The sequence below is a fragment of the Lycium barbarum genome, chromosome 5 (assembly GCF_019175385.1).
Source record: "Lycium barbarum isolate Lr01 chromosome 5, ASM1917538v2, whole genome shotgun sequence".
NCBI classification, from domain to species: domain Eukaryota; kingdom Viridiplantae; phylum Streptophyta; class Magnoliopsida; order Solanales; family Solanaceae; genus Lycium; species Lycium barbarum.
Genome location: NC_083341.1, coordinates 115,565,856 through 115,579,971, shown reverse-complemented (window position 1 = coordinate 115,579,971; position 14,116 = coordinate 115,565,856). Strand labels below are relative to the sequence as shown.

Sequence of the window (14,116 nt, the reverse complement as noted above, 5' to 3'; positions counted from 1 at the left end):
GATCTTAGGAAATACCAACATCTTTTGTGTTTCCTGCAAACTCATTTTTTTAGAAAACCTGGCAATTGTTTACTCCGATAGCAAATCAGTTAAAAAACCTGGAATTGTTTAGAATATTTTCTTTCTTGAGGCTTGGTATAAGTGAATGAAGTGTTTTTTATCCTTCTATGAAAACTGGCAACACTATTTTTGCCTGAAGCTAAAGTTAATGAAACTTTGTCTTCATTGCTACTGTCCTGCTTCTAGCATCTCACGTCGTTTATGCTTACTGTTGAAATTCCAGTTTGAACAGATGGTTCTTTCCTAACTGGCACTATCTTCACTTATTTAGTAGATCATACGCTAGCTGTGGTTTTATGTGATGCAGTAAGGCACCTAAACCCAATTGATTAAGTAAAGTCTAATAGCGGGAAGATTAAGCAAACTATTCCTCTTAACCATTCTTGAGAGGTCATGCCCAAAACAAGAAATAAATACTGCAAATACAAAACTCACAAAATGTTAGTAAAATATATAAACGACACATCAATACAAAGACATAAAATTTGAATAAAGGAAAGAGGGCGTCGACACTTAAGACGCGAGCGGAAATCGGGAACAGCTAGGCACGAGCAGAACTGCTGCTACTAGTTTCTCTCTGATCTGGGCAGAATCCGGAGTTGCCATAACTCCAAATGCTCCCAAGTGTTTCATGAAAAACAAAGGAAAAAAAAAAGATAAGGATTAGAGTGCAACTTGAAAAGAAATGCCAAATAATGTATAAACTTATAACTAAACACACAAATTTTAACTAATATCCTAGAACCTTAGCTATGAATTATCAAATCCAATATTCAAGTCTAGCAATGAGGAAGTACTAAATTCGTATCACACAATATGGTATGACCTGGGTAAAAAGGGAACAAATGTCCATCTAGCAAAATTATTCACTATTTTAATTATGCAAGTAGAGTATTTAGCAAGACATATTAATCAAATTATGTGTTCTAATACACTTCACTGGAAAGAGAATAAGTGTGCAGCAAACTCAATATAAATAGTATTCCAATGGTGACAAAACTCAATGCCAAAATTAAGTACTCAAATTTATTGAACTAGCATGACAAGGAACAAAGACGCCTGCAAGTATGATCTCTGAATTGCCCCAAACAAACTCGCACTGAGATTCTAAAAAAATCACATGAATACACCGTTCAAGCAAGATAAACAAAGAAGAATCTGAACTAAAATGAAACTCACTAAGTCCTAAACAGTAAAGTTTATATGTTTGCTATAAACTCAAACAAAACTCTACACCCTTGTAGCTTGCTCCTAAAACAGTAGGTTTTGTGGCACATACTCATAAGAGACAATATATATTGCTCTCCTGGTGGTTGTACACTTGATCTATGAACATAGTGCAAAACATCAGAAGGGTCGTACAACCAAAACTGCTATAGAAAATCCCACAAATTTCTTAGTGGCACCAAGCTGTTCATGCGACTACCAAGACCTCTGGCAAGTCCAGGAAGCATGTTCAAGGGAACTGCCAAGAAAACATCAGCGGAAACTTGCAAGAGAGCATATTTGAGCTCACTGTTTTTTTTTCTCTGATATGAAGTTTCATGGGTGCAGTGCAATAATTCCACATAGTTAATTTCAGGAATTTAGCAAGGTTCAAATTACTTGAAGCATCCCAGTATTCACAATTTCTAATAGCTCCAAGGAATATAGTAAACAAATTAGAACCGGGATCAAATGGAAAGTTTAATTCGAATTGATTATGGCAAAACTGACGCCAAGTTAATCTAACCGCGGAATGACCAGGTGTACTGAAACGAGCAAAAATTCCTTTGCTTGTAAACTGGACATAACAATAAGCTGACATAATAAACATCTCCTCCAAGCGTTGGCCAAGGCCGGGTCGACATTGAGGGTAGATATTTCTAGCGAGTCGAGCAAGAAAATGATTCCTGTCCTCATCAGAGGATGGTTCACTAAGATGTTCAAGGCTGCCACGTTGTATTTGTAAAACAAATAACATCAGGTATAAGGCTGCCACAGTGTACAAAAATACTCTGATCTCAGCCTTGTATAAGGGGTTCTAAATAAGATGATTGACTGATCTTTTTATGGGGAATGAACACAAACTAATAACTGTTCGTTTTCTTTAGAACATCTGAAGTCCTAAACAAAGGTTAATATTCAAACTCGGTTGGACTAAGTAGTTTCCAACTCTAAGAGGTTTACTTCTAAGCCTTTACATTTATTTTGAAAACAGAACCAAAAGTGGATGTTTGAAAGGGGAAAGAAGCTTGCAGATTCTTATTTATTGTGGCCGCAAACTTAATATTTTATCACAGAATCCCATTTAGCAACCAAGCAGTATTGTTTTAAACCATTTATCAACTTCTAGTGTATAGCATATCATGTAACCAAAACAGAGGTGAATTCCCAACACTTTTGAACAAATAATAGTAGTTTGGTCACAACAAAACAGACCGATACAAGGCTGCCACAGATCCAAACTTTAAGCTATTTGTACTTCAGAAAGAAAGGAAAAGGGGCTCAACTACATCTTAGTTTCATAACCACACATAGACAGTCTAGCAAGCTAAATGAGTTTACACCAAAACAATGTTTGAATCCCTTTAATACCTATGATCATGGGATATTTTTACACGTACAGATTCCTGCCTCAGTTAAACAAAAGAGACCTCTCAAGACTTGAATTAACCCACACTTAAAACAGACGCACAAACAAACTATAATCCAGGCTCAAGGCAGCATTCATCTCAGGTTTAACAAGAAGCTTTCAAGGACACACACGGGTTAAACATCCTAGTCTCATGCTTATGTCACAATCTCGAGCTAGTACTTCATTGAACGCTTATTTAAACCAACCATGATGATTAATTGAAACCAAATGTATGTTAACAGCTACCAAACAACATTCATGCTAATTCATTCCCCAAATGACTTAGGAATCAGTTCTTACATTGGTACTACCTAAACTAATCATAACGAGAGAAGCAAAGCACCAATCATATTAACGGTTAACCAACAGTACTGCAGTACTTTAAACGATTGCCAACAGCCTTTAAAGCTTAAAACAGCACCATTTTTCTGCCAACATTAGGCTACATATTTTAAAATAAATCTTCTCAAAACAAACCAAAATAAACACTTACATGCTAATGCGAAAATGAATGATAGGAATAAAATGGGGTTCAAGTATTATCTTTTGACGGCAGCGACGGGAGTTAAACACCTATTCGACGAAATTAATCGCCTCACACTAATTTACAACAAACGAATAGAGAACACATTCCAGCCAACCAAACCAGGTAAACAACGAAAAAATACTTGAACGACTACGTTTCTACTTCTTATAAAATGAAAGACGAAGAGAGGACGAGTGTGGTTACCTTCTCCGTGACAGCGAACTGAGGTTAATGTCGTCGTCGGGTCTCTGAATCCGCTCCAAACAGTCCTTGCTCAGTCGAGAACTTGAAAGGAGATTTCGATAACCAAATACTTAGAGTTAAAAAATGGAATTTTCTCAGAATCCAATTTCTAAAGCAATAGGAATTTTATACGAGGGAAAAACTTATGAAAAAAAAACAAAAGAGAGTTTTTTTTTTCTGTCATTCTCCTCTGCCTAAAACAGCCCATGGAGGCTGGTATTTATAGCTAAAGTCTTAGGGGATTTCATCAGCTTCCCCAAGAGGCTAAAAAAATTCGGAATTCAAAAAAAAAAGAGGGGGAAAAGGTGACTATTTTTTTTTTTTTTGTTTTGATGGGAAGTTCTGAAAAAACAAGATTTTTGATGGATAATATCAAGAAAGGGGTGAAAAATCTCACCTTTTCTGTTTGATTTGAGAGGAGAAGAGCCGAATCTAATGGTTTTGGGCTCCAACGGATTGGAACGAGCCCTTACCCCATGGATTGTTGGAAGATCTGCCTAGAAACCCAAAGATCCTTGCATGCTTTTTGATTTGAGGGCTGATTGACTTGGACGAGCTGTTCGAAGCTCTGTCACTTGAAGAAAAGGGGAGAAAGGGACAGGGGTTGATGGGAGGTGGCGTCAGTGACGCCGAAATCGGCTTTCGCCATCGGTCCGATGGGTAAAGGGGGGTGGCGGCGTGGTGGAAGAGAAGGAGATGAGAGGAGCGTTTGGTTAGGGGGCTGTTTGGTTAGTTTAGTTGCTGAATAATGGGTTAGGGACTTTTTGGGGTGGTCTTTAAATTTTGCGATCTTTAAATTATGCCCCTCATATTGCTGGTCTTTAATTTTTGCCCTTCGCATTGCAACACTAAGCGTTCACGCAGAAATCATGAGATTCTGAGTTCGAACCCTCGCTAAAGCATAAATTAAAAAAAAACTGCAAGTCAAGGTTTGGGTCACGTGTATGCCGGACCCGACATAAACTTATGAAGGAATTACCAAAGTTATGCCGGACCCGGCATACTCATGCCTTATGGGCAGACTTGGCATAAGTATGCCAGGTCCGTCATAACTTTGGTAATTCCTTCATAAGTTTATGCCGGGTCCGGCATAACTTTGAGATCTCATGTCAACTTTTTACAGATTTTTAGTGACATCAAAATGCTCTATTAAAATTCAAGTGGTTTTTGTGTCAATGTTGCCTAAAGACTTTCTTTGCTACATTTCCTGTATTGGATATATTATAACTGCTCTTATTAATATATTATGGGGTAGTGTTAGAAAAGAGTAGTTGTCGTGATTTTGTTCCATTATATCTAAGCCTAGTTTTTCATGAGTATTAACACTATGATAATTGTTGACAGCATTTGCATGACGATGAGTGGAAGAGGCCACGCACAAAGTTTTTACCTTGAAGCCTTTTAGTTCTGTAATAATATTGGAAGGAGGACAATGAAATTCTTCCTAGGTACCCTTATCCAGTAGGGGTATACTTTTAATGGGCAAACTTTTATCCCGGACCAGGCATAAACTTGTGAAGGAATTATCAAAGTTATGCCGGACCCGGCATACTTATGCCAAGTCTGCCCATAAGGCATAAGTATGCCGGGACCGGCATATGTTTGGTAATTCCTTAACAAGTTTATGCCGTTGGGGCATACTTTTAATGGGCAAACTTTTATGCCGGATCCGGCATAAACTTGTGAAGGAATTACCAAAGTTATGCCGGACCCAGCATACTTATGCCAAGTCTGCCCATAAGGCATAAGTATGCCGGGTCCAGCATAACTTTGGTAATTCCTTCACAAGTGTATGCCGGTGGGGGCATAACGAATTTAAACTCTGTCTTGCGATTTTTTTTTTAAATTTTGACTGTGTGGGGGTTCGAACCTGGAACCCATGGGGTTTAGCCGAAGGGCAAAACTTAAAGATTTCAAATATGAGGGGCAAAATTTAAAGACCACCCCAAAAGAAGGGCAATTCTGCGAATTGCCCCTTGGGGAATTTAGTTTAGGTGCTGGGCCGGTTCGGTTTTGGGTTGGGACAGTTGGGCCTCAAATTTTGGGTAAGGGTAGAAGAGAATTGGGCTGGGGCGTTTTGGGTTAAGGGGATTTAATTTGGAGTAGAAGGGAATTGGCCCAATGTTTGGTAGATGAATTATTTTCTAATCAATTAATAAAAACATGCTTCTTTGTCCTAATTAATTCCGAAAAACGTGTACCTATGAAAATTATAATACAAGTAATTTAATATTCGTATTTAGTTTAAAATAGAATAAACGATGATTAACATAGTAATAAATAGGATCAAAGGAAAAATGCCAACGCCAATATTGATATAGGAATATCAACACTATTTTTGAGTGATTTAATTGTAAAGCATGATGTTTAGTAAAAAAAAATTTAATTATATATATAAAAATAATAATAATAATGTTTTGGTGATTTTTAAGAAATGCTAGAAATCTTTCTTAGTTTTAGAGAAATAATATCTTAAAAATAGTGTAGTAATTAGTGAAAATATTCCAAACTCATTTCTAGGGAATTTTCACGACTGAGAAGCATAGTGAAATTAATTAAACGAGAAAGGAGGACCAAAATTGGGTGTTAACACATGTTGTTGAGAATGTTTGGTTGTAGCAAAACTTGGGTAGAAGAAGAAAGTAGAAAATGGAGTCTAAATGTAGCTTTTATGGTGTTTATGAGTAGTAATCTATGTGTAGTCATGATTCTTAGTATGATATGGATATAACTATGTTTTGGAAGGTAATAATGGTGATGAAGAAGCATTATATGAAAATGTGCTAAAATGGGTATGAAGTTGCTAGTATGAGTTGAACATAGGGGTGAATATTAAAGGCTTAGTGTAATGTGATTACTTGAATTGGGTATTATGAGTGTATTATGGATGTTATTGTGATTGTTGGGAGTTTTTTTGTGATATGGTGGATGTTGACGAAATATTGGAAATGCTGCCCAATTTTCATTAGACTATGAACTGTTCTAATTTGAATTTAAGAGTGTCATTAAGGCTTAACCATGGTATGGATCATTCTAAATGTAGATTATTCAAGCTTCAACGGTGAACGTTAGATAGTTGAGAAGACAAAGAGGTATGTAAGGCTAACCCTTCTTTCGATAAGGCATGGTTCCTTGGCTATGTATATCCTTTTATGAGTTCTATAATGTCCTTCAAATAATTCTATCTCTAAAGCTATTAAAGCTCATGATTCTCGATACTTTTACGATCCTATTACTTTCGTTATATGATGATAGATCCTCCAAGGATAGACATAACAAAAGCGATAATGGTAATGATATTGATGACGCTTATGGATTCTTAAGTATACGTGTCTAAGCATATATGACTATTATGTAACACCGAGCTTATATGGCCGGGTATAATATCTGTTGCGCGCACACCACTGCAGTTGGGTACGGATATCATTGAGCTTTGGTAGGGCCAGGTATGTATGATCACCGAGCCTTGTCATGGCCGGGTATGCGAAACACCGAACTTTCCTGGTCGGGTATGGTATTGATACGAATATGAATACGAACACGAATGTATATGTATGTATGTACACGAGCAGGCTTTAGAAATGGAAGGTCCCTATGAAAGACACGTAAGTAAGTAATGATGATGATGATGGCTTTACTATCTCCCGATTCTCCCATCTTATGCTATTTCTTATATTGTCCCTTATGTTCCTATTATGATGTTGACTATGATTTACATACTCAGTACAATATTCATACTGACGTCCTTTTGTTTGTGGACGCTGCGTCATGCCCGCAGGTGGCCAGGGAGATAGGCTCGATCCATAGCTTTCTTATTCAAGGACTACTTAGAGGAGCTCCATTTCATCCGGAGCTACAACTTTTGGTATTATTCCTTTGTGTACATACATGGGCACGGCGGGGTCCTGTCCCACCTATATGATGTTACTTACTCTTCTTAGAGGCTCGTAGACAATTGTATATAGTTAGATGTCTTGAAGCCTTGTCGGCTAATATTTTGTATATCATTTTGATGGCCTCGTCGGCTTATGTATAATGATGTGAGCATAGTTGTTAATGATGGTATAAATGTGTTTTTTCCCAATGAGTTTAGAATTATTGAGGTATAGCATTTATGAGTAAGCTATCTGGCCCACCTAGATATGAATACGAATGTACGATAAGAGGTACCCGGGTGGATTAGCACCGGGTGCCCGTCATGGCCCCTGGGTCAGGTCGTTGCAAATACTTATGCCTGTACACTACAAGAAAAATGGCTATTAGGGACGAGAAAAATTGTCCCTAAAAGTCTAATTCTGGTCCTTAAAAGTCAATAGCGACGGGAAAAGCCCATCCTTATAGCTTATAGGGACGAGATTTTGATACTGGTCCTTCAAGTGATTTTGCGACCGCTGAAGTTTTTGTCCCTAAAAAAATTTTAGGGACCACATTTTTGGTCCTAAAATATGCATTTCAAGACAAGCTTAAATAGTCCTAATAACCTTTTGTGACTGGAAATCTGGTGGTTAATCAAATTGTAAATCCACCTTTAGGACCAGTAATTTTGCAGTCCCTAAAGGTGGTCTTTTCCTACCTGTCAACAGAATTAGAAATAATACCTCACTGTGATATATATTATTTGTATGTAATTACAAAATATGGATTAACAACCCATTAATGGTACTGTATAGCCATGATATAAAGTCACATTGCGATACACAATCCTTTAGAGAGAAAAAAATTAAACATCCTAATATAATTTTTGCTTAAGAGTTGTCACGACCCAACCGGAGGGCCATGTCGAACGCCTGGAGCTGATCCACCGAGCACCTCATTGCATACGTTTCATAATCATATCTAAATGGGCCACATGGCTAACTCGTAACTATCATAATCTGTAAGAGAGACAAGTCCAAGAGATATATGCACATCTATATATTTACCATCAATTATACTCATATATACAAGTCGACAAGGGTACCAAAATGATATACAAAATACGAATCGATGTGGTTATAGAACATCTAACTATATACATTCTGTCTACGAGCCTCTATATAGAGTAAATAAAATCATAAAGACGGGTCAGGAGCCCACCATGCCCATATATACACAAAAGAATAGTACCAGCTGAACTGTAGCTCCGGAACAAGCGGATCACTCCTGCACAATCGCTGACCCTAGGGGTCTGGTCCGTCTCCCTGTCTACCTGCAGGCATGAACGCATCGTCCACAACAAAAAAGACGTCAGTACAAGTGATGTACTGAGTATATAAGGCATGAATAACGACACAATAAAGAATCAAAAGAAAACATGAGATAAGAGAAATAATATGTACATCTGAATGCCTCTTAAGGCGGATGTCATGCATGCTTAGCTTTTAAAAAAAACACTTTCATACATACATATATATATTATCCTGCCCGGCCATTTAGGCTCAGTGTTATCATCATATCATCATCATCCCGCCTCCAGGGTAACATCATAACCTGCTCACTGCAGTGGTGTGTACATCTACGTGCTTGCTCGGCCAACTATAGCGCGGCGCGGTGTGATAAAATACATACATATATATATAAAGAATGTATAAGAACCCAAATAAATGCTATAACTTTATTGGAGTGACGTAAGATCGATATCCTTCGATTATCATTATAGATCTATCATCGTCAACATGTCTCATCTTGAAGGAATCAACAATCATAAGATTAGGTCAATGTCAATAAATAAGATCAATAATCACGAGACTAGGATCAATAATATCATAAGAGAATCAAGAACATAAGCTTCTAGCATTTCTATGAGTGTAGTCATTATAGATATCCTTTGTGTAAGCTTGTAGCTCTGGAATCATACCATAAGAAAGAAAGGGACAACCTTAACATACCTTGATGTCTCTTTAACTACTCAACGCCTATGCTCCTGAGCTTGTGAATTTACATTCAAGATGATTCGCGCTAAGGGTCAGTCATAGAAACGCTTATAGGGTCAAACTAGATTAATTGGTAAGCTAATGAAAATAGGACAGTATTTCCCTTATATTTTCTACTTCCTCCAATCTTCAAAACAACTCCAATACCACAACAAAACCACAACAATTCTATAATCACAAGATTACATTAAATTATACTCAATTCAATCCCCAAACTTCTTTTCATAATCAATCCATAACAACAACTTTAACACAACCCCTTATACACTTGTATACGACACTTCTTTAACATCATTAATATCCCTCATAACAAGATTATGCTCAAAACATGCTAATAACTATAGCACAAGTTAATTTACAACTCAAAATATCTTTCAAATTCATATCTGAACTTTTTCCTCCAATTTCTTCTCCCCAAATCTTAGGATAATTACCAAATAAACTCATAAGCATGAAACTAATCTTACCTCAAAATTCAAGAACACTTCAATTCCAGGGTTACTCCACCATACAAACACCCACCCAAGCATTTTCAATAAGAGGCGACAAGTGTAAAGCTCACTTTGTATTATACTGGCTGTATAACTTGGCCGTATAACATTATTCGGTTCGTATAATTTGGCCGTATAATGCCACCTTAATTTTCTACTTCTCTGTTAAATTTTAATATCCTTAAATATGGTCCATATCTTAAAATACGAACCATATCTCACGTATACGACCCGTAGACCATATTTTCCAAAAACAACTTTTGATGAACCTTCCCGCTTCGATTCACTTATTCTCCAATCCTTCCGTAACTTACCAAACGTTAATTTAGACACCTATAATCAAAAGTTAAACATGTTCAACCTTATATATCCTTGGAATAAGTCCCGATGTAAAAAATTAAGACACCAACGTACTACGAATCTCAATGCACAAAACTACAAGGTGTAACAAGAGTCCTACTAATATGAAAGGCAATTTGTTCAGCTTGTTTGTAGTCTTCAAAACTTGCGTATCTGGACTTGTAAATTATAGTCTTCAAATCCTGTACAAAGCATAAAATATGTTGTATTTAGGAAAACTATAATTACCGGTACTTTGTTGTTTCAAGTATAACTGTAATAACTTCATATTTTAACATAATCAAAATCAAACAAATTCTAATAGATTTTGGTAAGAGACACTGTTACATCTCAGAAAATTTGAGTTGTTGCGTTGTGAATAGGCTAATGCGAGCTTAAGGTAAAACATGAAGTCCTTATAAAGTTAAGGAGAGTATTTGATAGCTTTAAAGTGCATACTATAAGATTTTGAAGTCACATGAATCGGTGGAACGAAATTCGTTGAAGAAAGTGAAATATAAGTTGTGTTTGGGAAGGTTTTCGCAATAATTGAGCTAATATTTATTTAGTAATGTTTTGAGAAAGAGTTATAGGGCTCCTTATATGGTTAATTAAGTGTTATACAAGTTCTAAAAAGGTTTCTCAAGGATCGGAAGTCAAGTGAATCAATGAGAGCAAGTTCGGAAAAAATGCCTTATACGACCACTTATACGGTCCGTATAACTTTATACGGTCCATATAATGGTTCGTATAACATTCCAGAGAAGGGTCAATCTCTGTTGGGATTATACGACCACTTATACGGACCGTATAAAGTTATACGGACTGTATAGGTGTCCGTATAATCGGGTCGGGTCATTTTGTTTTTCCAGATTTTTCCGTTTTTATATATAGATGACCCATGTTCATTTAATTCATTTCCCATTTTTTTTCCCAAGTCTTGAAGGCTCTAGAATATTCCCCCTACCATATTAACACAAACCCAAGAGAAATCGAAGATTAAATACTAAAATTCAAGAGAATCAAGTGTGGAGAGACTATCTAGGGTTTGTAGAATTCAAGATTTCCTTTGGTGTTGAAGTTGGAGTTTCATTCAAGTGAGGTACATTAATCCAAAGTTCATCCTTGTACAATAAAAGGTGAGTTTTACATCAATTTCATGTTATTAAGAGTATTTGGTTGTTGAACAACTTGTATGAGGGAAGAAAGTAGGAGATGAAGCTCAAATATGGATTTAATGATATTTTTGAGTAGTAAATTAACTTGAGTTATGATTGTTAGTATGCTATGAGTACAATATTGTTATGGGTGGTGCTAATGATGTTGAGGAAGTATTATATGAAAGTGAATATGATGTTTCGTTGTTGCTATGGTTATGAATGACCTTAAAAAGGAGTTTTGAGGATTGGACAATGTTTAACTTGAAAGAAGCCTCTTGATTATGATATGATGGATGTTGCTATTGATGTTTGGGAGTTGTTTATTATATGGAGAAAGTCGATAAAACAAAGGAAATGCTGCCCAAATTTTGTTAGCCCTTAGTTACTTTAGTTTAAGCTTAATCATGCTTTTAACGACCTAACCTTAGTACTAATTCTCTTGAATGTAGAGTCGTGAGCTTGAGAGGAGAACGTTTAGTCGTTAAGGAGATATAAAGTTATGTTAAGGATAGTCCCTTTCTTTCAAAGGCATGATTCCTATGTTGTAATTCTATCCATGTTTACCTTCTTATTTCCAAAAGTAGAAGTCCATGATTCTTAAAGCTTTATATGATGTTAAAGATGAGATGTTTTCTATGATGATCATGATGATGATGATTTTATTTCTAGAAGTCCCAAAGCTTATGATTGTGATGTTATTATGAGATTATTGAGCTATTTCATGAATCACTTGATGTTATCTATTGTTGTTGATCTTACCTTATGAATTGTTCCTTCGGGGTGAGTTATAGCGATGATGATTATCCCATAATATAAATCAGAGGCCACCGGCCTTACATCAATTCGATAGAGTTGTAGCTTTTAATTGGGATCTCATGCATGCTTATTTTTATGTATGATTACACCAGACCTAGTTGGTCGGGCAGACACCACTATGATGGGCGTAGTGGGCGGCTTACACTACAAGAAAGTGGAGATACGACGACATTTATTTAGTGACATTTGAAATAAATGTCGGGAAAAAGGGAATTTCGCGACATTTATGAATAAATGTCGTAAAAATAATGACATGTGATACAAAATGTCATAAAACGACAACATTTGGCAAAAAATGTCGTTAAAATAATGACATTTGACGTAAAATGTCATTAAAACAATGACATTTGATACAAATGTCGAGAATATTATAACATTTGTTTCAAATGTCAGCTTATTAACCGTTAGTTACCGACATTTACACCTATTATTCAAAATCTAAATCTTTTTAAATTAAATCACCATTCTTTATTAACTTTAGATTAAAAAATTTATCGGATGCATAAAGTAGTAATTATATAACATATAACAGATGAACTTGGAACTAAAAATGTGGCTAAATTGTTTGTTTAAGTTAGCCAAATTAAATCTGCAATTATGATAATATAACTATTTACTATTCTACTAATAAGAAAAAAGCTACTGTGCTGAACGTTTGTATGTTTTAAAAGTAACTATTAATATGAGCAGTTTATTTTTTATTTTATTTTGTTCTATGTACTTTAATAAGAGAGTTACTTTTCATTTGTACCCAAACTTTGCCCCCCAAAATTAAAAAACCCCTGAAGTATCTTCCCCCCAAAATTTTAAAGCCCAACCAAATATCAATTCCCCCTTCCCACGAAATAAAACCCTTTCCCCAATTCCCTTTACTCACGGCGGCCTAACTTCTCCCTCCCTCACCTTTTCTTATTTTTTTCTCTCTTTTGTGCTTGAATTTTATGTGTGCTAGTTACTTTTTTTATTTACTTTTTCTTTTGTAGGTTTTTACAAAGTGGAGTTCCCGAAAGAGCTGAATTGAATAATATGCTTGCTGCATTGAATCATGCTTTTTTTGTGGATGCGAAGGTAATCCTCCGTCATGTAGGCTTTAGGATTCACATTGAATTTTTAAATCTATATTTTTACTTTTTTAATTGTACATTGAATTTTGAGATCTAAAATATTTGACTATTCGGCCTTAATTGATTTCAGGTAATCTTCAATTCTATTTTCTATGTTAAGGACTATGTAATAATTTGATTCTTGTGTGGTTGAAAAAATAAGTGGGCTTCTTGGAGTTTGATTCTGCTAATTTTATTTAACCATATTTTTCTAACATACACCTTTATGTTTGGTTTGCTATCAGACCTTTGTTTTCATCTTCAATATGCAAACATTAGAGTCGAGCAGAGAAGTCTTCTGAGGAGGGAGTCGTCATAGAGATTCCAATTGCTGCTTTGTATGAAGGCTCGCCAAGTGACTATCAAATAATCTGTATTCTTGGAGTCACTAGTCAACATTAGAATTTAATTGTAGTTAGCATTCTTAGCATGATGGGAGAAAATTTTGTATTTCTTGAGAACCATTTAGTATTGGTGGTGTTATAATATTTATAAAGATGTAGTGTGTTGAAGTGACTCTTTTATTGTAATTCAGAATTGTTTCAGAGTGTATGACTTGTATATCGAAATTATATGAATGATTATGGTATTAGATTAGATTTTCTTAGTATATAAAAATGAAAAAAAAAACGTACTGACTAGTGATGATTTTCTGACATTTCCGTGTATGTATAGCAAGGATGGGTATGATTTTCTCACATTTCATTATATGTAGCAATTTAATTGAGTTAAAACTCAAAAAAAGTGACATTTAATAAAAGTCATATATAAATGTCACTAACTTAATGCCGACATTAATCTAAATGTTGAAAAACTTAATGCGACATTTTAATAATGTTGTAAATAAAT

The 14,116-nt window shown here is 35.6% G+C and overlaps 2 long non-coding RNA genes across 3 annotated transcripts; one reads left to right on the top strand and one right to left on the bottom strand.

Annotated features, from left to right (window-relative positions):
* Positions 1 to 385: 385 nt before the first annotated feature.
* LOC132641193 (uncharacterized) lies at positions 386 to 4,191 on the bottom strand. Of its 2 annotated transcripts, none has more exons than XR_009582747.1 (2): positions 3,844 to 4,191; positions 386 to 3,516 (listed from the first exon to the last, which is right to left on the bottom strand). It is a non-coding gene; the product is annotated as an uncharacterized LOC132641193 (long non-coding RNA). The 2 variants fall into 2 exon arrangements; XR_009582746.1 differs by having other exon boundaries at positions 386 to 3,488.
* Positions 4,192 to 12,896: 8,705 nt separating this feature from the next.
* On the top strand, positions 12,897 to 13,866 carry LOC132642634 (uncharacterized). The gene is made up of 2 exons (XR_009583281.1): positions 12,897 to 13,232; positions 13,513 to 13,866. It is a non-coding gene; the product is annotated as an uncharacterized LOC132642634 (long non-coding RNA).
* Positions 13,867 to 14,116: the final 250 nt, after the last annotated feature.